Consider the following 24,846-nt stretch of genomic DNA (forward strand, 5'->3'; position numbering starts at 1 on the left):
CATGTTATAATTTAGTGTAAAATGGTAATGATTTTTAATTCAGACTAAAGTTACCTTTCTAATATCTATACATATCAATAAGAAATAAGATAAGAAATAAGAATTTCTGATAAGAAATAAGAAAATTATAACACATTATTATAGATGTGAGACTATGTCAAAGGAAGAAATCTCAGTACCAAAGACAGTGTAGCTTTTCTAACTTTTTCCCTCTTGGGAAGAATGTGGAGGAAAAGAATAATACACAGATTATTGACCTCATTGAGCAGAAACTTTTTGTTTCAGGCAAATAAGGAGTTTTATCCTATTGTTCAAACATGTGTAAAAGAGAAGTCAAGAAATTCCACAGAAAATCCTTTTAGGCATAGGCTGACCTTTGACCACTGAACTGCCTTCCATTGTTCTCTAGGAAAAGGAGAAATAGAATTTGGAGAGACAGTTCTGGTTACATCATAAGAGCTTTCTTTTTCCTGGTGTTTGTTTTCTTTGGCTGGTAGTGCACAGCTTCTTGTGGAAAATAAATCCCTTGGTAGTGTTTGTGTTTCTTGTATGTGTGTGGGACTATTTGGCTCAAAGCAAGTTCAAGCCAAATCAAGAGTTCCAGTGTGTGCTGAACCTAAGCAGCCTTTACCTTGAACATAAAGAACATGGTCCATCGGTTCTCCTGGCCTTCCCAGCGTTTCACCAGTGATGCATGCCGAAATCCATCACACAGGAATGCGTCACTTCATTTGACATGGATCCTTGCCCAGAAACTTGGTAAATCTCAGTCCAAAAATTCATTCAAGAGTGTATTTGATAAGACACGGGTATTAGTGAATATGAAAGGACCATAGGGAAGTTAAGCTTATCCGGAACTGCCTTAATCAACTTTCCCTCAGTTTGTGCCTTCCCTATAAATCACATTACATTGCTTAAAGTCTTAAAAGTAATATCGGCTACTGCTAGAACTAATCATGAACCCAAAAAATAATATACAAGCTTAAATAGTAAAAATAGGAGACATGTGAAAGTAAAAAAGACGCCAGAGTGTTTCATTGATCTAAAAAAAATTCTAGATTCATAAACTGTATCCTCATATGGAAAGCAAACTCTCAACGTGGCAATGAAACCATAGAAATATTCCAAATGCATTATAAATTAGGTATATGAAGAAGAGAACATTCTGAATATCACAAATCCACATATGAATTTGTGTGTATGATTGTACATAGGTATGAAAATGAAAAAGAAGACAAAGCCAAACTATTTTTAAAATAACTTATCCATGAATGTAAAAAAAGACATTCATATATTACAAGCTTACTAATCTAATAATAAACATTTTATGTAACATTTTCCTTTTATACATTAAGTACTATTTTTATGTAGAGAGTTCATTTTACAATGTATTTCAAGTCATAGGAATAGGAAGGGAGGCACATTGTATGGTCTTCATTATTATAAAATAATCAGGGTGGGTTTAGAAAACAAAACAACCTGGGCAACATATAAACAGATTTCAAGTAGATATTTATGTCCCTTGTTAAAATATAGGGCAGGCCGGGTGGCGCAGCGGTTCAGTACCTGCCTTTGGTGCAGGGCGTGAGCCTGGAGACCTGGAATCGAGTCTCACATCAGGCTCCGTGCAGGGAGACAGCTTCTCCCTCTGCCTGTGTCTCTGCCTCTCTGTGTCTCTCATGAATAAACAAAATAAAATCTTTAAAAAAAAAAAAAAAGGTAAAATAAAATGTACATGTTAGAAGGAGTCCATAGCTTTCAACCCTGGTTTTGATTGTGATGATAACTATTCACATGGTAAACACTTTTCCTTTGTATAAGAAAGAAAGTTCTAATATTTTAGAATATCTTCCCTGTTCACATTTAAATTGGTAGTACAAAAAAAATAAAAATAAAAATAAAATAAAAATAAAAATAAATTGGTAGTACAAATAGGAAATTTGGCCACAGGAAGCCTTGAAGAATCTAGAAATTTAACGGGATTTTAGAGAGGTTTTTGGTCTTCTCAGGAGAGTCTCACAGAGTCCCTTCCATTGTTGTAGTGTTCACAAAATGTCTGCTGCTTGACATGAGTTTCAGCAAAGTTATACAGCAAAGCTTCAGATGATGACTTTTGGCTTCTGTATTTTATGGTACCCCAAAGACTACTGAAGTTTTTCAATCTGTAGTAGGAAAACTTATTGAACTATCAGCTGTTTTAACTGCTGAATAAGAAAAGTATGCTAGAATGTGTTTCCTTGGAAAAGATGCTGTGTCAAATAGATCTGAATTTGTATTTATACCTCCTATTTGTTATCTGAATCTTGAGCAAGTGGCTGATATCTCTTAACCTGTTTCCTCCTTTGTAAAAAGGAATAACAATACTAACTCACTTTTTGTAAAGATGCAATGAACATATATATACATACATGTATATATGTATATGCATATATATATATGCATTAATCATGGGTTTTGGTACATAGTATGTATTCAGAATATGTTAGTGATTGTTATTATTTACATATTAAATCTTCTGACTTCCTTATGCCCATTATATTTTCTCTGTTATAAAATATGGTAGTCTCCTCCATCAGAATGAAAACTTTATGATAGTAGGAGAACGTATTTTGTTTGCTGATCTTTGAATGTGTCTGAACACAGTTTCTCATACAAAATAAATATGCTTGCAGACTATTTTAGTACCTTCAGGAAATTCATATTGTATAATAATTAATATTGTATAATCATTAACAAATGATGTTTCTGTGATAAAAAAAGAACAGACTTTCTAAAGTAATACTCAAGGATTTTCTTATTTATTAATGTATTTATTTAAAAAATTACTATCAACTATGTATCCAAATCATGAACTCTGGATGAGTTCACAAACTATGCACTTACTCTCAGTATAATATCGTCACCCAATAACATAAACTATTTAATTAAGAGAGGAAACTAGACACATGTTACAGGGAAGCTCCTTAAGCATGGCAACAAATCCACACTATGGTTGACCAGGGAGGAGCTGAAAGTGAGACATGAAATAATTGCTGCAGGAGTATTTATATGAAGAAGTCTATACTAGAAGCTTCTGTTATTAGACCCATACGCTTTCCAAATACAATCTTCTGGGTTTGTTGGTTCATTTGTTTTTTTCAGTATCACTAGCAGAGATTCCTCACAGTAACATTTTGAATGACTAAAACAGATCAGAAAACAAAAATCAGAAACCCTACATCAGACTGTTCAGTGTTTCTTAAGCACTTTGTAATTTTTCTATCTGAATCATCTAGTTTGATAAACTTTGATGTTGTTGCATATATGTCTATGAAGGAAACACAGAATATAAGAATCTGTGAATTGAGATTTGGAATTTTGTTTTAGTGTTTTATTAGAGTTCTTAGAAATTTTGGATTATCGTATGACTTCAGAGTGGGGGCAACGTAATAAAAAGTAATAAAGTATATAAAAAGATTTGAGGTAAAACTGAAACCTAGATTTATAATCTAAAAATGAATATGCTACATGTAATTAATTCTCAATTCATATTATGATAAAACAACAGCTTTAAAAGCATACACATTTGAATCTGAATAGATGCTCTGTCACATAACGATAGTGGTGTAAACTGTTTTTCATCTTCAAGTGCTTTTGAAATCATCAAAAGATAAATAAGCTGAGATCTTGAACTACAGTTGAGAAAATATCAGTCTATTGAAAAATCAGTGATTCTACACCATTGTAGCTACTCAGCCGAACTAAAGACCTCATTTCTCAAATATTCTGGATGAGTTTACAGATCATTTTAAGAAGAGGAAAAAAGTTAATTGATGGCAGACACATAGATAAAGTTTGCACAGGGAAAATTCTGTATGCGTTAAATATCCCAGGGAAATTTCTGTACTAAAAGGTGAATTTAATTTGCATATCGAGCTCAATAATCAATCAGAAACAAACAACTCTTGGGCCCTACAAATGAAATCATCTTGGTTTAAAAAAAAAGAAGAGAAAAGGAAAAGGAAAAGATAAAAGAAAATAAGAACAACAACAACAACGAAATGTGACAAAGCAGAACATAAATAATATAGATCAGATAAAGAAAGATTAATACGCTACGAACCAGCCTACCAGTTCATGGACAGAAACACAGATTATAAAAAAGCACTATTCACATTTTCATATAATTCATGAGAATACATTAAATGCTTAAAATCTTGTGTTATTTAAGACAATAAAAATTATCAGCCTGGTTGATATATTCTCATTTAGTTTCATTTGCTATTAATAGAAGGAAGATGTAAACTTTATTAGTTTGTGTACCATGTAAGGTATTTAGAAGGAAATTCTAACTAATTCTAGATTTTATTGCTGCTTTATATGAATATTGCAAGTTTTCTAAAGTGATATTTTTAAATACCATTTCAAAATATTACTACCTTGGCAGGTTATTTTCCTCTTTGCTCATAGTTGTTTTGGCTGTTTGGTTGTAGGTTTATGTTTTTGTTTTTTTAAATTTCAATCAAAAGATAAGAGATCTTTAACCATAAAATAAATATTCCACCACTACTACGTTTTTCTATGGAGAATGACAAACTAATCATGGATGGTCTGGTGGCGTGCCAGTGTCAGCCCTTTCATGGTCTTCTCTGTCTGGACTGATATCATATATGGAGACCAGAACAATAGATGATGTCATCACTGTGTTTTGTTCTTACTTCTGCTCATTACAAGTACTCTAAATGGCTGAAATTCAGTGAAATTCAATGTTTGGTATAATAGACTAAGGTACTGGTTGGGGGAGGCTATGTTATTATGGAATTAAGCACTTAGGACTTAATCATTGGTTCAAAAAGTCTTCAGGGGGAAGGAAAGCAATCTAGCCAGATGGTGCTTGAGAAAAGAAAAATCTGTATCTCTTTCACATAAATCAGCCAATTAATATGCTAAGTCACAAAAGGTAAATCTTGAAACTGCTCTTTTACAATTCCAAAGCTGCCCTTTTTTGATGTTTCCTCAATTTTGAAGCTACTTTTCTATATTTCTCCACTAGTTTTTTTTTTCTTTCTCCACTAGTTTTAAATATAGAACTAAAGTGATTATTACATATAAAAGAAATGTACAATTATTTACCCCAGATGTTGACACCCTGGTCTGGTGGCAAGAACACAAGTTAGGAGTCTGGTTTTTACTGGGTTTATACTCCTTAAATATGAATCATTCTAATTATTAATTTTCTCATTGATGTGATGGGTATTACCTTCCTTGAGAGTTGTTGTAGGGATTGAATGGACTAGTGGATTCATGGTTAAAAGATTAAAAATCAGAGCTTAGGTTATGCCCAGCTGAAATGCAGACATATCCAGACAAGTCTTTAGAGGATTGGTAAAAATGATCTACCAGCAGTTTATTTACCTAACACACAAGCAACTTTCTGGGAAGAAACACATTTTTTAAAGAAAGCTAGAGAAAGCCCCAAAAGATGCAAATGAAAAGTCTCAGTTTTAACAAAAAACAACAACAACAACAACAACAACAACAAAGTCTCAGTTTTCCGAAAAGAAAGGTAATTTTGAGCCCAATACAATGATGGTCACTCAAATCTATTTTCTGCTCCAACCAATGAACTCATGAACAAATCCTAAAAAGATACTGCACAAAAGAAAAAATCCCAATCTGATAATAAACTGTTTCATTATGATTCTCAAGATACCAGACAACAAAACTAGTCATTTAAAAGCTATAGCACAAAAGTGAGAGATCTGAATAGTTTCTGCTTACACGTGGAACTTGGCATGGCTATGCACATTTAGGGCCTGTGGGTACCACTCAGCTCTGCCATATGAAGAGTATCAGTGGACTACAGACATCCATGCCAGTGACAACCACAGATATCTAGAATCCTGACAGCAGTGACTGTAACTATAAAACTCCAAAAGCCTCTATTTTAGTGGCTTCAAAACTATAAGCAATATCAATACCTGAATTGGGAGTTTATTTTATTTTATTTTTATTTATTCATGAGTGACACAGGCAGAGGGAGAAGCAGGCACCATGCAGGGAGCCCGATGTGGAACTCGATCCCAGTTCTCCAGGATCATGCCCTGGGCCGAAGGCAGGTGCTAAACCACTGAGCCACCCAAGGATCCCCCTGAATTGGGAGTTTAAACTGAGTACTAGCCACAGAGGTGATATCCATGCAGAGGAATCACGTCACTAAATAAGTGTAAAATAAGACACAAGAAAATGACTACTGGGTACTCCTAGGTCAAGGGTCTGCAAACTTTCTCTATTAAAGGGCCAGACAATGAATATGTTTGGTTTTGTGGGCCATTCAGTTTCTATCATAACTACTCAACTTTATCACACCTATTCAAATACCAGTGCAGTGACTAAGCATCCACAAGTGATCAGAGACACGAATGGGTGTGGTTGTATTTGGATAGTATTTTATTAACAAGCAGTTTGGGGCAGGATCTGTTCTGCTGTAGGCTGAGAGGAATTGTTTGTTAATATACTAGAATGATTCTTGAAAATTTTTAGAAATAAGGAAATACTTCAAAAAAGACTTTAGAAATTATGAATATATTGGCAATGAATGTCAAATAAATAATGTTTAATACATTGATGCAATGCCTTTATTTTTAATAGTTACATACCCAAACTTCTTCAAACATAGAAGGCAAACAAAATTATCTTCTTTCTCTCTCCCCCCCTTCCCTTTCCCTTTTCCCCACATTTCTCTATATATTTCTTCCTGAAGAGAAGTCTCTGAACCTGTACTTCCATTTCTAACAATAGTTTTGCTATATCAAATTCTACTTTTCTGTTAATATAAATAATTATATTGGTCAGTGTCAACCTAATAGTTTGCCTAATTAATGACAGCATCCTTGACTTTAGCTAAGTTCTCAGACTGTAGGATTTTTTTTTTTTTTTGTAGGATGTTTTAAGATTCAAGAAAAGTCATAAGGGTGGCTTAAACATTAAGATCATTCATAATTTTACTTAACAAAGTATGGGACTGGATAGTATAAAGATGAGATAACTTACAAGAATGAGGGTCAGATGATTACTTTTGGAAGTGAATGTGTCCTAATTCCAGCTAATAAGTTATAAAAGAAAGTATGCTGAAGACTCCCTGGGAAGAATATCCTCGTTCTCAAAAAGACAGATTCCTTACCCTTACATCTTTCTCTTCGACCACTGTCAGCATCTTAATATGTCCTCTTAGGCAATTTTTCTTCATAATCTGAAAATGTTTCCAGGAACCACTGAAGAAAGTAAAATTGATACGTATTTGTTACCTTTTAAGGGTGAGGAAAGTCTTCCCAGAAGGTCTCCAGTAGTTTTATACCTGAAGTATTATATAGATGTAATATATATATCACAACTGCATCATAAAGAAAGATTGGTAAAGGTATCCATATGGTTGAAAGTCTGTATTTTATTTAAACGATTATCTTTAAGTAGAATGTAAAAGTTTGGTGAGTATATTGTAATCCACCACAGCAATACAAAAAAAAAAAAAAAAACTGTAGAGGAAACACAGTAAAAAGTTCAACACATAAATTAATGAACTATTAATTTAAATAATCAAAAAAGACCAAAAAAGGAATTTTTAAAAATGACAGATGATACTGACAGAAAATTAATAATAAAATGGTGAACCTACATCCAACCATATCAGCTATTACATAAAATATAAGTAGCCTAATACACTTTATCAAAAGACATTTTGAAACTGTTTTATTTTAAAAAACAAAAATATATGCTGATATATACATAAGAACTTCACATAAGAACTTAAAATACAATGATTAGAGAGGTTGAAAGAAAAAATGGAAAAAGGTATATCATGGGATCCCTGGGTGGCGCAGCGGTTTGGCGCCTGCCTTTGGCCCAGGGCGCGATCCTGGAGACCTGAGATCGAATCCCACATTGCTCTCCCAGTGCATGGAGAAGCACTCCCTCTGCCTATGTCTCTGCCTCTTCTCTCTCTCTGTGATTATCATAAATAAAAAAAATAAAAAAAATAAAAAAAAAAAGCCAAGAGATTTTAACACTCATTTCTGAGTAATTGATAAAATAGGTAGACAAAAGACAAGTAAGAATTTAGAAGACCGAATAAACATCATCAGCCAACCTATTACAGAATGTTCCACTCAAATCAGTTACAATATATATTCGTTTCAAGTAGACATAGAATATTCACCAAGATCATATTCTTGACCAGAAAATAAATTTATTAAAGTAAAAAAATTAAGTATATTTTTTTCATTAAAAAATAAAAATAATTTTTTAAAAAGGTATTTGCTAAAACTCAAATAATTTTAAAATTAACAATATATTTCAAAATAATACCCAGGTCGAAGAATATCATAAGGAGGCTTTTTAAAAATTTAAAGTGAATAAAATTATAAATATAATATATCAAAAATTGACAGATGCAGATAAAGCAGCACATAGAGGGAAATTTATACAATAAATGTATATTTTAGAAAGAAGAAAAAAATCAATAATTTAAGTTTCTGTCTGAAGAAACTAGAAATAAAGAGCAAGCAAAATGCAATTCATGAAGAAGGAAGGAAATAAAGAGCAGAAATTGATTAATTGAAAACAGAACATCATAGAGAAAAATATATCAAATCAAAAGCTGCTTGACCAAAAAGATCAATAAAAGAGATAATCAAAATGAGGGATTAAAAATATGATGACTCAGTGAGCACCATCAGAAAAAAAAATTCTATGAATTGGATTAATTCCTTAAAAGACACAATTAAAAAAAACAATTTCAAGAAAATGTAAAAAACTGGCATTGTTTTCTATCAAATAAATCGAATTCATAATTATAAATCTTTTAAAAATCTAAAAATAAAAGTAATTTTTAACTAATTTTAAAATATCACCAAATCTATAAAATCTCTTTCAGCAAAGAGAACAGAAAAAATAATTATATGAGGCAACCATTACTTTAATAGCATTACTAGATAAAGACAATAAAAGAAAATAGGGCACTCCAATATCTCTCATGAACACAAAAATTTCTGACAAAATATTAGCCAATGATTACAGCAATTTATAAAAAGAATTTATAAAAATTTCTGACAAAATATTAGCCAATGATTACAGCAATTTATAAAAAGAATGAATTTACACATCATGATCATGTGGAGTTTTTCTCAGGATATCTCAGGAATGCAAGTATGCTTCCAACATTCAAAAATAAAAAGACATATTTAAATCACCATATTAACAGATTAAACAACAGAGATTGATAAAATTCAATTCCTATTTATGATAAAAACAATTAGTTTTTAACTAATTTAACAATTGTTAAAACAATTGTTTTAACAATTAGTCTGGAAATTAGTTGTAAATAAAAGCTTTCTGAACTTAATAAAGGTTGTCTACCAAAAACTTAAACCTGTCATCATGCTTAATCTTAATGATGAAAACATGAATTGTTCCTTACCAAACATCAGAAATAAGGCAAGAATATCTGTTTATAATACTAAAACTCTACATCATATTGGTTGTTGTAGACACTGTGATAAGTGAAGGGGAAAAATATGCCAATTCTCTCTAAATTGATCCATAGATTTCATACCACCCAACCAAAATCTGTAGTTGTTTTATAGATATTATCAAACTAGTTCTAAAATGTATATGGAAAAAGAGACACACAAGAAATGCCCAAACAATTTTCCAATAAAGGAGCAAAGTTGGAGGCATAACATTATGCATTTTAAGACTGACTCCTGACCTACAGTTATTTTTTTTAAAGATTTTATTTATTTATTCATGAGACACACACACACACACACAGAGGCAGAGACACAGGCAGAGGGAGAAGCAGGCTCCATGCAGGGAACCTGACGTGGGACTCAATCCTGGGACTCCAGGATCACACCCTGGGCTGAAGGCAGCACTAAATCGCTGAGCCACCCAGGCAGCCTTGACCTACAGTTATTAAAAGATTAAGCCATTCGTAAAATAGGAGACACACAGATGGAAGAGACAGAACAAATAGTGCTGAATTAGACGTATGCAAATAAAATCAATTGATTTTTATCAAGATACATAGATAATCCAATGGAGAAAGGATTTTTTTTCAATAAATTGTACTGTAACAATTGAACCTCTGAGTATGAATTAATTCAAAACAATAGAACCTCAACCCGTATCTTATTCAGTATAAAAACATTACTTCAAAATGGATCAAAAACTATGAAATTCTTAGAAGAAAATGTAGGGGAAATCTTTATAACCTTGGATTTTTCAAATAATTCTTATATAAGACACCAAAAGCATGATTTGTAAAAGAAGTCATTGGTTAAAGTGAAGTTAATCAATATTTAAAATATTTTCCCTCCAAAAGATTTAAAAACTAGACATAATAGTGGAACAAAATTTCCAAATTAAGTATCTGACAAGGGAGTTGTAGCTAGAATATGTAAACTTAATAATAAAAAGAAAAATTAAAATCAAATGGGTGAAAGACCTGAACAAATTCTTTACAAGGAAGATATGCAGATGGTAAGGTATATACATGGAAAAGATGTCCAATAACAACAGTTATTTAAAAATTGCAAATTAAAAAAACAATGAGGTACCAATACATACCTATTAGAATAGCAATTTTTTTAAATGCTAAACAAGTGGAAAAAAATAAAATAATAAGGTTAACAATAACATGTGCTACTGAGGATGCATTTTGCTGATGGGAATGCAAATTAATACAACCACCCTGTGCTACAGTTATGCCACTTTTCATTAAGTTAAATATACATTCATATGATCCTACAATACACTTTTAGGTTTTAGAATAAAGGTCTTTATTGGTAGATGACTTTTCACCCAGGGGAGGTTTGTTAAAATTTTGAGATACTTTTGCTTCTTAAATCCATGGATGCTACTGGCATCTAGTTGCTATAGGCCAGGGATGCTACAAAACATCCTACAGTGCCCAGGACAGTCCCCTTTATAATTAAAAAAAGTACACAGTGTAAATTATCAATAGTGCTGAGGCTGACAAACCTGTCTTAGAAAAAGGAAAAGGTTTGTTATGTGAAAACCTAAATAGAAATAGCATTATTATTCGTAACTGACCCCAAACAGAAAAAAAAAAAGAGCCAAATACCTTATAATTGGTGAAAGGATAAACAAATTGCAGTACATCCATATAATAGAATAGTACTTAGCAATAAACAAGAATGAACTACTGATACATGAAACTACATGAATGAGTCTCAAATGCATTATGCTAAGTGCGAAGATGCTAGTCTCAAAAGATTACATGATGTATGATGCTTTATATGACATCTTCTTAAGCTTTAAAACTATAGGAATAGAGAAAAATTAGTGCTTGCCAGGAAATTGGGGGAATGTATGACTATGAAGGGCAGCAAGAGGTAGCTTTGGGGATAACAGAATTGTCCTGTAGCCTGTCTCTGAGGAGTGGTTACACCAATCTGTGAATATGTTAAAACTCACAGAACTGTATAATAAAAAAAGAGAAAGAAATTTGTTGTATGAAGTTTTTAAATGATTTTTTTTTAAAAAAGCACATAAATCTCTTAAAACCCGACAGAAGAAAAATTCTATGAATTTTTTAGTGATTACATTTCTTAATGGCACATTGAATTTAGAGAATAGATTCTGGAGCAATGGTAATGGTAACAGGGTTCAAATTCCAGCTCTGCCATTTATTAGCCCCGTGATGGACTCAGGGCTAATAACCTCTGTGAACATCAGCACCCTCTTCTACAGTCTGGAAATAAGAATAGTTTCTACCTCATTGTTGTGAATTAATATACAATAACACACTTAGATGAATTATAAATACACTATGAGGGGACACTTGGGTGGCTCAGTGGTTAAGCATCTGCCTTTGGTTCAGGGCATGATCCCGGGGTGCAGGATCGAGTCCCACATCGGGGTTCCCACAAGGAATCTGCTTTTCCCTCCGCCTGTGTCTCTGCCTCTCTTTGTTGTCTTTCATGAATAGATAAATAAAATCTTTTTAAAAAAGTGCCCCATGAAAATCAGCTATTTTTATTATAAAGGACAATATTTAGATAGTACATACTTCTGTATTAATTATTTAAACTGGAAGAATTTGAAAGAGATGTTACTATATTAAAATTTTAATTACTTTTAATAAAAAAATAATGTTGGATATTAGTACATATATCTTACCTTATAATTTTTGTCCCCTATGTTTGTGGACCTTTATGAACCTCATTGATGTCTGCTCTACTCACTTATATCATGAATACTTTTCCATTTCAGTACTTTTGTACATAAAACCTCCTTTGAATGGTCTAATTTTATTTTATACAGATGTTGTATGATTTATTTAACTGAATCCCCACTACTAAATATTCAAGTCATTTCCATTTTTTTTCAAAAAAACATATCTTTTCTCTAAAGAACTAGTTTTATACTCAATTAGAGTTTTGGTTATTCTTTATCTAAGACATTTTATCATTATCTTTTTCAAAAATTAAAGCACTATCATTTGTAGTTGCTAATTATTGAATACCCTTAGAAAGAATTCCCATTCTGCCTTTAAAAGCAGCATGAGGGGGATCCCTGGGTGGCGCAGCGGTTTGGCGCCTGCCTTTGGCCCAGGGCGTGATCCTGGAGACCCGGGATCGAATCCCACATCGGGCTCCCGGTGCATGGAGCCTGCTTCTCCCTCTGCCTGTGTCTCTGCCTCTCTCTCTCTCTCTCTGTATCTGTCATAAATAAATAAAATATTTAAAAAAAAAATAAAAAATAAAAAATAAAAGCAGCATGAGGAAACAATCTGATAATTAATTTTGAGAATGTAAATTCATATATCCAAAAACACATATACATGTCTGTATACAAAAAATGCACACACGCATTTCTTTTTTGACAAATAAAAAAAGCAATGTTCCCCCCTTCTATTCTCTATGCAGAATGACTTTGTAACTTTATCTTAAAAAAAAAAACAATCTTAGGCTCTGTGCTCTGTTTATTCACCTTTGATTCCCAGATCCCAGCCTAGACAGCCATGGAAGATGAGTCACCTGCTCTGAAAGAAGACTCTTCTTTCCAAGAGATAGCATCACTTTTATTATCTGCAGTGGCACAGGTCAGGTCTCCATCATGGATCTTTAAAAGAACATGTGTCTAAACAATTTGAACGATATTTCATTGGTAAAGAATACGAGTTTTGAAGGATCTGAATTTCATACTTCCCTAGTGTGTTCTTTAAAAACAGAAACAAAACACCCTGTCCAATAATATATATTTTTCTCATTAGACTACAGTCTCTTCAAACCAGGAAACTTAACCTCACTCATTTTATACCCTTGAAATATGCACAATGCTCAAATGTGTATTAAATAAATGCTTCATGGAGGCATTTTAAAAGTAGGTGTATATATACACATGATAAATGCTTAGATTTCTTACTTGAAGGAAAATGGAATAAAAATCTTCTAAACCTGAATCTCTGTTTTCCTGTATATAAATATGATCATATAACCATATAATGAAAGAATTGTCCAAAGAAGCCATAATTTCTTCAATTTTTCTTCGTGGTTGAAATGTGATATTAATATTGCTCTGTTACTTAAAATTTTATATATATACACACACACACACCCTGAAAATGTCCACAAACAAGTAGTAAACAGCAAGGAAAATACACTAACTTTAAAAAAGCTTGTGCATTCACATATGATTTATACATAGATTATCATCCACTTTAAGTAAAATGTTTACCTTCACAGTTATAGAATTTCTAATGATCTCTTTTACTCTCATGCCATTTTTAATTTGTAATTTAGGAATTATGTAAACTCTTCTGACATTCATTATGTCTCTTCAAGGTGATGGTCCTAACTGCTAGTTCAGTTGGATAGCTACAAAGAAATTTAAAAAGAAACCAGATGAATAATTCTATAATTCTTGTATTAGATACACACTTACAATTTTTTAATAGTTTATATAACACCCAAAATTCTCAGTAGGGAATGATAATCATTTTAGATTAATCTGTCAATCAAAAATAAATACCTTTACTTTTTTCCCAGTGATTATATCTTAGAGACAATCATGAAAGCTGAGTGGGAACATGTTGGGAAGCATGATACCATAAATTTACAACTGGGCTTAAGTTGGCTGAGAGATTGATGACACACTTGTTAATGTGGGAGAAATATTCACAGGGTATATAGAGTTACTTTACTGTGGGTAGTTTGATGTGCTGTATGATGTTAGAACTACTCTATTTGACCTCTGTTCAGTGATGCATTGTAAATGTGAAGTATTATACTTCCTTAGAAAGCAGACTCAATGCATTTCAACCCCATGCTGGTTGTTACCCAAAGCAAGCATGGTTAAATTACACGCATCTCTTGGTTTTAAAGGAAGGGAAGAATAGGGGGAGGAGACACATTTCTCATGGATTAGCATCCTCTGATCTATTTTTGTGACTAACCTAATACAAATTCAGTAGATCATTTTTTCATGGTTGAAAAGAAAAATGTTTTATGTCTGTGTTTTTAATGCTGAACAGATCTGAAAAACATTTAAAACAGTCCTACCAAATCAAGTGTTCTCATTAAATATTAATGTTTCACACCATATAAGCATGTAAACCATGTTTATTGGAAAAGTAATTTTGAGTCTTCCCAAGTGTTTTTTAACCACATCTTATATATTTATATTCTTCAAAATACATATACACACTCAAGTGATACATGTTTGGTCCTTCATTAAGTTCTGAATGACTCAGAATCATTCAAGTTCATTCTAGGTACAGATCTTGTCCCCATCCCCCACAGTATTACATTACCTTGTTTTTAAATAGTAGATTCTACGTAAATGGTAAAAGCACAATGACTTTAAAAATGAAGAAATAACTTGAGTAACTTGAATTATACTGTTCTACGTGACTCCTTAGAGTTTTTACTTACATTTAAAATATTTAAAGTGAAACAAACTGTGAACATGAAAGGCATAATGTGCATTGGCGGTAGCAGTAAAGTATATATTTAAAATAATACAATATAAATTTTATTACATACAAATGTCTTTAAAGTTTGAATTTTTCTTTTAAATTGTTGATTTTAGTTATTTTTTAAAGATTTATTTAAGAAAGAGAGAGAATCTGAAGTAGACTCCTCACTGAGCATGGGGCCTGATGCAGGGCTTAATCTCACAATGGCAAGATCATGATCTGAGTAGAAACCAAGAGTGGACACTTAACTAACTGTACCACCCAGAGGCCCCAAATTGTCGATTTTAAAGAGTAACTTAAAAAGTGATCATAATTGATCATTGCAAGATTATTATCAAATATATTTTGTTATACAAATATAAGATATATAAAAAATTATCTGCTCTGGGTATCAGATGCGCAAGATGTGCTTTTGCTTAAATCAAAAGCAGAGAAGTTGGAATAAAAACTGTGGAAGTGATAAACTATCAGTTTCTATCATGTCAGAACATTTTTATTTCTTTAGAATTTTTAAATTGTCATTTGTCTTCTTCTTTTTTCCATGATTATAGCATCTCATTCAGACTTAAATTATTATTCACGAGGCCTGACTAAAATGTTTTATTTACTCAGATACACTTGTTTCAAGGCTTTGAAAATGATAAATTTCTCCTGCTTGAATTATTAAGATTGAACTATATCTTTAGATTATAAAAGATACATTCAGAGTTTTTATGAGCTATATTTCTTAGAAGCCAATAGAAAATAAAGCCATGCTGATTTAACATCCAATTTGCTCAATATTTTAAATATAAATAGTGCTGTGTAGTTCCATACATCAACCCCTGAGGTGAAGATTCTATAGGGCTTTTTGAAGTTTCTTTGAAATTTGAGAGGAATCATTAAGAAACTGATACTGAATCTTTCATTATCAGAAAATCCAATAAGAAAAAAAATGAATTAAAAATATGAACTCTTAGTTAATGTCACTGTTAATTGCAATTTATTTATCCAACACATTATTAACTACAATGACATGTCTTGTGGAATCAATCCAGTAAGTTTTCTGGATCTCTCACAGGAGGGTGGTGGTGGTTGTGATTAGAAGATGTTGTAAGAAGCAGAAAAGAAACCTAGATATTGATTGAAGAATAAGAAAATAAAAGTGACTTATGAGAGATGCTCTGTTTTAAAATAAAAAATTAGGATTTGTTTCTGAAAAAAAAATCATGAATAGAACAATGAATACAGTATTTTTGTTAAAATGAGATTGAAAATCTTAGATGTTTAAGGTTCCCAACACATTGTTGATGTTAACAAGTAATAATGCTTATATAAACCTCTGGTATCTTATGGTAACCAGGATTTTAAAACAATAAATATTGCTATATGAGAGTAGTACATCTAAGAATATACGATCTATCTTTCCATGACCTTAACCAACATGTTAGCTCGTAGTTTATTCTGGGGCTTAGTAATATGAGCCACACATTTCCCCACATCAACTGTCAGCCTCCATTCCTTTCTTTTTCTTGGTTTAAGGCTCCTTTATTTGTGGTCAACTTTTCTTTCTTCATTATTCCTGTCCCTTGCCTCTTCCTTTGGTCTAAGGTGGTTACCTAAACATTCCTTTCCACCATATACTTCCGGGGTGATATGGAATATTTGAGTTTTCAGACACAAATGAGTAACCTTTGCATGAAAATGTAACTAATAGTAGAATAGCTCTCTGTTTGCTTTCTGTGGCAGCTATTCAATAGTGGTTATTCATTAACAAGTTCTCTTCCAGAGTAAAGTACTTGGAAAGAAGTAGTTCAGAATGTAGTCTTTGTTTCCAAGTCTTCCTTTTATCTTGGTTTGTTCTCTATGTCCTCATGCTTGAAGCAGTCACTGTTCTTGTATGTCAAACTGTTACAATTACCTTCACATTCTACTGGAACAGTCATCACTCAAAAACTCCCACTCAAAGTCTCTAAATCAGTGGGAATGAAGCTCAGTTGATATGATTTCCCACCAATTCAATATTGAAGTCAGAAATGTATTGCATGGTTTAAAATATAGTTCATGGTTTCAGACTTTCAGCCACTCCTATTGAAGGATATAAGGCCAAAGATTAAATATAGATGCAGTAATTTTGTGAGTATATGGAGGCTTGAAGATTTAAGCAAGGAGGCAAAGCAAAAGAAAACAAAAATTATTCAAGTATGCTGGAAGAGAAATGTAACAACATGTTGTGGCAAATCTGGAGACGTTTATCTATTGATTCAGCTACTAAACATTTTTTACTGAAGATTAAAAATATGTGGGTGGCAATAAACTAAAGTTTGAGACTATTCACAAGATTGTATAAACATAATGAATGCACAAGACACTTTGACCTTTTGTTTTAAAAAATGTATCCCTTTTAAGTTATCAAAATAATAAAAAAGCAATATAGCAATACTTGGATATAAATAAATAAACAGGAAAAAAATATCATCTATGTATTCTGTTATGGGTTATGTGCCCTAAAAATTCAGATTTTGAAGTCCGAACTGCCAGTACCTCAGAATGTGACCTTATTTGGAAACAGATCAGTTTAAAATCTAATTTGTTAACTAAGATGAGGTCATTAGAGTGAGTCCTAATCCAATATGACTGGTGTCCTTTTAAAAAAAGAAAAAAGAAAAGGAATTTTGGACGCAGGGGCATGCAAACAGGGAGAACACAAAAGTGAAGAGACAAAAAAGAAAATGGCAATCTATAAGCCAGGGAAAGAGACCTGGAACATCTCCTTCCCTCACAACTCTCAGAATGAACCAACCTAATTGACACTTTGATCTTGGACTTCAAGCCTCCAAAACTATAAGACTATAAATTTCCATCGTTGAAGCCACTTATGTTGTGGTACTTTGCTATAGCTACCCTAGCAAACTAACACATCCTTATTACCCAGAGATAATCTTTATAAAAATGTGTTATAAAATACGTAATCTGTAAATATTTCCATTTGTTAGTATGTTTGTTTTTTTTTTTTTCCACATAAAAATAAATTGTGAAGCAGGTTTTTTTTTAGGCTTTGGCAGTAAGTTTCTGTGTCCTACCCTGAAATCTAGTACTCTCTCCTACTGGTAGCAATATACCAAATTTAATGCTAAGCTAAATGATAACATTCCCCAGGCTCCCTTGGGACTAGGTGTATTTATTTGTCTAAATTCTGAACTAAGGGATATTAGAAGAAATGGTGTGGAAGACTGTCAAATAATTGCAAAATTTCTGCAGTTTTATAGTCCCTGCAATCAAGCCAATAAATTGGCAAAGTCTCTTAGAAGCTAGAAGAAGATAGAAGATTCATGGGTCAGAGATGAAGGACTTTATTTCCTCATAGCAATAGCAGTAGTCAGAATATCAGCATTTTATTTTCCTAGTTGCCCAAGAGTCAATTCCAAGCCTTTCAACAGGGCTATGAGAAGAGGGCCAGGCCACATCTGTGTTTATGGACCCAAAGACTCTTTATCATAGTCAGTAAGCCTGCGTACCCTTTGTAATCAATTAAACTTAAACATCATTTTCCATAATGGCTAAGGAATTTGGTATACAGTTATATTACCATTTACTCATCTAATCCTTTTTATTGTGTCACCATTATTCTGTTTCCATTTCTCCAATATCAAAAATTTTAATGTACTTTATTATCTCTGCATTTTTTGTTCATTAAAATTATTTCCAAAAGATTGGTTAATGCTTTTATATTGTACGTTTTGTTTAATTTATTTTATGTAAATATGTGCATATGTTGACAAAACAAAATCTTAAGTTTATAAAACAGAATTACCATTTCCATCTCTGCCTTCTCTCTTCTCTTTCTACATATATACAAAATACCAACCTGAAACTTAAGTCTTAGGAAGTAACAACACTTGACCTTTTCAATTTTGGGGATAAACTGTAGGCCCTAACTGCCATACTTTTATTATGATATCCTAGTTTATTGAATTTAACTCACATATGATAAGACTCTTCAATGAATTTAAAATAACTTAGTTTTTACATTACGTTTCTTCTCTCTAAATTTGATTATTTGCACATGTATTTGTCTTATTTTTAAATTTTTCCCTTGATTGCTAATTGCTAATGCTCATAAATCCAACTTCTTTTACTCAAAAGACATACTTTTTTTTACTAATAATAGATATGATCAACAAAAAGAGATAAATGAGCCTATTTGGGTAGAATTAATATTATAGATTCCCTTATTGAGTAACAGAACTGTGTCTAGTAATTTAGACTATTTTGTTGTGCTTGATAATGCAGAAAAGACCTGGTCATATCATCTGAGTAGCTTCTAGCTCAGTAATTCAAAATACTTTTAGCTCTTAAGATAATGATTCAGGATGTAAGTATATTAAACATAATACATCTTGATATATATCCTGCATAAAAAATTTAAATGTTAATATTCATGTATACAACTCACATCCATAATTTTTTTTTGTCTTTTGTGAAATGGTGAGCTCAGGTCTATCACTGCCTCTAGGTTCCCTGCACATAGCTTCCTTTGTAACTAGCAGATGAGTAGCAGAAATAGCAGCATTGTGTGTGTATGTGTGAGTATGTGGTGGGACCGAGGGAGGGAGTCTTGCATGCCTGTATTAACAGCTGCATAAATGCATTTAGGCACCAACAGACAATTATCTAGGAATCACATCAAGGAAAGGAAAGTAATAATTATGTGTTGCATTCACTCATATGCTAGTATTAATGCCATAGAGAGAGCAAACTCATCGGAGAACAAATGAAAATTTTCTTCTGTGTACCAATAATACATTCTCAGTCAGGATTCGCTAGTACCAAGTAAATATCAAACCTAATGTCCAACAAAAGAGAGACCATCTAATAACTGAACACTAGTTTTATTATTGATAAGGAACCAAAGCTGAATAAGAAGCTAAAATTAATCCCTGAAATATTTAGGAAGAATAATTTTGCAAATCAAAATTATTGATAATAAAGAGCATCAGTAGTGCATAAGAAATTTAGGTGGCGATTCAGAAATTTTTATTATTTAATTTAGGAAAAATATAATTATTTGAAGCTTCTATGTGACCAAAGACTAGACTCACAATAGAGACAGGCATCAAAATTAACAAGAGACAAACAGTGAGACAGTATTGCTTGTTTTTTGGCTGATTAGCATTGAAATGGTCTTCCTATGGTTGGGCAGTCTGACACCTTGCAAGACCTGGTGAAGTCTTTCCCCTATAACCTAAAGAGCCAAATCCATAGTCAAAAGCTCATACAGTCATGTGACTCAGCCTGAACTTGAGATCTCTTCTCTACGAGTCAGATTCACCTGTCCTAGACAGTGTTTCTGTATGACAGTTTATAAATCCTCTGGGACATTGTGGTGGCAGTTAAGATAGCCAGAGTCCAGTGACCACAGTGGCAGCTGCACTGAATTCCAACAACTCAGAAGGGCATGCCCAGTGGTCTCAGCAAGAGGCAATTTTCTAACCAGACCCAGTGCATGATGTGATGTTAGCTGTGTTCTTGGCTGCCTGGTCTCCCTTCTGTCCTGCTCTTTTTTCTCAGCCCAGTTCAGCAGCCTTCCTTTTTGATTCTGGAAGATACAAGTAATCTTTTTAATAAATAATTTTTCAGTTAAACTAACCAAAGGTGGTTTTACTTGTTTGAAATTAATAACCCTTCTCTCCTTGATTACATTAATGATACCAATGGTAGCATGACTTTAATCTTCATTTGTAATCCTTATAAATTAAAAAAGATATCCAATGTTTTATATAATCTAAATTAGTCTAATATTTTAATAAAGAAATCAGAAGTCTTAAAGCATACTTGGAATCTACAGAGCATTTGTATATTAATACAACAGGTATTAAGAGAAAAGAAAGTAAACTAATCTAAATAATTTGGAGAATTCCATATTTCTGAATTCTTCAGAATAATACCTTAATATATTGCTGCTCATAAAAGTTCCTTGATTTGGGGAAGGAAAACTCATCATTTTTTTCATTCTTATTCTCAGAATATAGAAATATGCATATCAAGAATACATTAAGTATATAATCTTAATTTAAGTGGCATTATGTGCATGTCATTGAGAATACATAAAACAAACTACAAGAGAGGATAAACTGCAGTATTCTCAATCTTTTTTTTTTCTAACCCAATACAAGTGAGGAAACTGACTATTCCTATTAATAACAATGGCCAAAAGTAAGATATTTTGTTGAGGTCTATTTGATACAGTTGTTTTGGTATGATTGATATGAATCTATTATATATAATATAATATAATTAATATAATATAATAATATTCTTTTTGTTTTGTTTTGTTTTGTTTTTACCTAGTAATGCATGAATAATAGACATACATGGCATTAGCTCATTCCGTTACCTTGACGTTAGTTCTGGCCCCCTAATCCCTGGCTTCCAACCCAGATAGCATGAGTCTTAACATATCTATGATTCCAAGAAATGGCATCATTGCTTAGGGTCAGAAAGGTTATATGATTAAAGAAAGGACTGAGGAAGTCTATTTCACACATTATTTAGTAATTTAAAAGTTTTGCATTATTTTTTAATATTTAATAAAAATTACCATGTCAAAATTGCAGTGTGACATACATCTTGGCTTATGCTTACAATAATTGCAGAATGGGAGGCAAGGAAACCTACTGGAGCATATCAACCATTTTAGGAGAAGATATGATGTGTTGTAAAAGCCTTTCTCCATCCAAACCATTGTGACTTAAAGCATTCCAAGAATGGGTAACAATATGAACAGTGACATGGAGCGAGCTCTGAATGTTGCATACATGTATCTATGCATCTGCTGTATTTCAGTGTCCGAAATGTCAGACACAGGAACACTGATCTGAATGGGAATACTTATATAAATTGCATTAGAAAACTTGCCCCTGTACTATAGACAGGATTGTGACCCCTTGAAATTCATTTGTTGAAGCCCTCACCTCCAATGTGGTAGAATTTGGAGATGCACCTTTGGGATACAATTAGGTTTAGATGATAGTCATAAAGTGGGAACCTCATAATGGAACTAGTGTATTTTTATTGATTTTTGTAATATTTTATTTATTTATTTGAGGGGGGGGGGGGGGCAAAAGCAGGGGGAGTGGCTGGTAGAGGGAGAAGGCTCCTCATTGAGCAGGGAGCCCAGTGCGGTCCTGGGATCATGACCTGAGCCAAAGGCAGATGTTTAACTAACTGAGCCACGCAGGTGCCCAGAATTAATGTATTTTTAAAAAGAGGTACCAGTGAGCTTGTTGGTTCTCTCTGACCACTGAGTATGCAGCAAAAAGGTGGTCATCTCCAAGCTAAGAAATATGCCCTTGAAGAACCCTACCCTGATCCTGGACTTCCCAAGCCTCCAGAACATTAAGAATTTAATTTCTGTTGTATAAGCCATTCAGTTTATGAAATTTTGTTATGGAAACCCGCAGACACTTTACATGCGAGAATTTCTACTTTACTGTGAAGCTGGTAACAATTCTTTCACTAATTAACCATTCATCACTTTTTTTTCATAACACTAATATATTTGTTTGGAAGCATCTAAAAGGAGAAAACCTCAAGATTCTTGTTTTCAAGAACCTTAGAACTTGAAGAAAAATTATACATGTACTTGCAGACATTCTGAAATTATACAAACAAGTATACAGAAGATATATATACATATATATGTGTGTGTATATATATATATATATATATATATATATATATATATATATATTAAATGCAAAGTGATGTAAGAAAAAGCGAGGAATGGGGTCAGCATAGTTTCCTGTAAAAAATTTGGCAAAATAGTTGTACAATTCTGGGGAGGATACTTTGACCATTTTGGACCTCACGTATATTTCAGTTGGTTTCCAGTTCTCACAGTCTGTGAAATCATGATTCTTATCTTAACTCCAGGAGAAGAAGACACGTATTGGCAAAGAGAAAGAGTAGGTTTTCTTAAGAGCAGGCACAAAGCTTACTAGTTAAGCATTTGTTCAACAGATTTTTACAAGACAGCTCTCTGAGGAGATTCGAGTCAATGAGCCGAGAATTATACATTTGTTGGCTGACCAGAATGACTTAATGAGTCAGCTCATTTGGAGTCCTCATATTTACACAATTATGTTAATATAAATGGTCTTACTAACTGTCATACATATGCCAAGCATCCTCCATATTTTGTCACTGACCTTTACTACAGCTACTAATCATTTATAAAATGAGTATAGTTGGATCTAGTCTTTATAAATGAAGAAACTGAGGGTCAGAGAATTTAACATGACAAGAAATGCACAAGTGGGATTTAAGGGAAAATATGGCTGGTTCTAATATATGCTATCTTTCCACTTCACTTTCCAAAAACTCTCTAACATTTAGTAAGAGTTTACTGGGGACTTATTCTAAAGGTTGTACAGATATTAATTTATTTGACTCTCCAACAACCCATGGGATAGGTACGTCTTTTATCCCTGTTCAATAGACGAAGAATCTGAAGAACAGAGAGGTTATGTAACATGTGGGTGATTACACAGCCAGCAAGAGGCAGAGCTGGGATACACTGTGTCATGAATGCTCCCCTGTATAACGCTATATAATATGCTGGCTAGATGTTCATGGTATTAAGATGGAGAAAATAACTCACTCTATCACATCTCCGTTATTTCTTAACACTTGGGTAAAATGAGTAAAAATGGTGCACAGTAAGGCGTCTGATCAAATATCAGGTAAATCGTTTGATCCACCAAGAGTCAAAGTGATTAACTTGTGGAGAAAGCCCAAGAGATTTTCTCATCAGGCTAATATTACTGCTAATAAACACAGATAAAGCTTTATTTATAGTTACTACATAGCTCAACAGTTGAATTCAAATTTCAACTGCAATCACAGTATGGTGACAGGGGATATTTTTTGGAAATAAATTACTTTTTATGTAGATATTATTGTCCTATATGAGAGCAGCCAGAGAAAATTCTTTCTCTTTCATTTTATTATATGAATCAGCCAAGTAAGGTCTTAGTATGTTTTTAGATAAGAATGAAATAAGAAAAGTAGACAATTTTTTATCCTGTCTTTGGATTTTTCTCTTAAAAAATCTATCTGGATTGGAACAAATGATAATATGTACTATAATGAAAATATGAACTTGCTCTTACAAAGATATAAACAAAAAGAGAGATGGATAAGACTCTAACACTAGGGAACCTTCTTCTCTATTTAGGCCCATAAAACTGAAAGATTACTTCATTTCCACATCCCATATCCAGACGTCAGGATAATGATATTTTTCGTGACTTTTATTAAAAACACCATTTTATTTTTACTTCAATGTCATGGTGGCTGAAAACATATAGAAGTATGTGGGAATCTAGGTCCAAGAAATATTTTCATTATCAAGTTAATAAGAAATTCCTGAAGAGATTTTCAAGCTTTCCAATTCAAGTAAAAGAATATGTGGTTGAAATAATATCAAGGAAAGAAGAGAGGAGGAAGAAGGAAGAGGACAGTGAAGAGGGCAAAGGATTATAAATACTTATGTAATAATAGTAATTTAGCCAGAAAATCATGCTAATTATTGGGAGCTTAAAAGAGAGGTTTTAGGTCAAAGTCTGACAAACCTTTTCCTTAAACAGTAACATAAGAAATAGATTTTAGGATCCATACTGTCTCTCGCCCAACTATTCAACTCTGCTATTTCAATGAGGAGAAAGTCATTAACAACATGCAAACACATGAATGTTGCTATATTCCAATAAAACTGTACTTATAAAAACAGTTGGAAGACTAATTTGGTCCTCAGGCTTTGCTCTAAATTATAATGCTAAGATCATAGCCCAGTACTTTCAGAGAGAACTTTCCACTTTGAAGGA

At 32.7% G+C, this 24,846-nt stretch overlaps 2 long non-coding RNA genes across 2 annotated transcripts in view; one reads left to right on the top strand and one right to left on the bottom strand.

The window, feature by feature from the left end:
* Positions 1 to 249: 249 nt before the first annotated feature.
* Positions 250 to 24,846, top strand: part of LOC144293467 (uncharacterized) — a 36,404-nt gene continuing 11,807 nt past the window's right edge. The window contains exon 1 of the long non-coding RNA XR_013360694.1: positions 250 to 759. This is a non-coding gene — a long non-coding RNA (uncharacterized LOC144293467). The remainder of the gene's footprint in view (positions 760 to 24,846) is intronic.
* On the bottom strand, positions 13,757 to 21,691 carry LOC144293466 (uncharacterized). The gene is made up of 3 exons (XR_013360693.1): positions 21,561 to 21,691; positions 20,292 to 20,558; positions 13,757 to 13,880 (listed from the first exon to the last, which is right to left on the bottom strand). It is a non-coding gene; the product is annotated as an uncharacterized LOC144293466 (long non-coding RNA).

This window comes from Canis aureus, chromosome 21, assembly GCF_053574225.1.
Source record: "Canis aureus isolate CA01 chromosome 21, VMU_Caureus_v.1.0, whole genome shotgun sequence".
Classification (NCBI taxonomy): domain Eukaryota; kingdom Metazoa; phylum Chordata; class Mammalia; order Carnivora; family Canidae; genus Canis; species Canis aureus.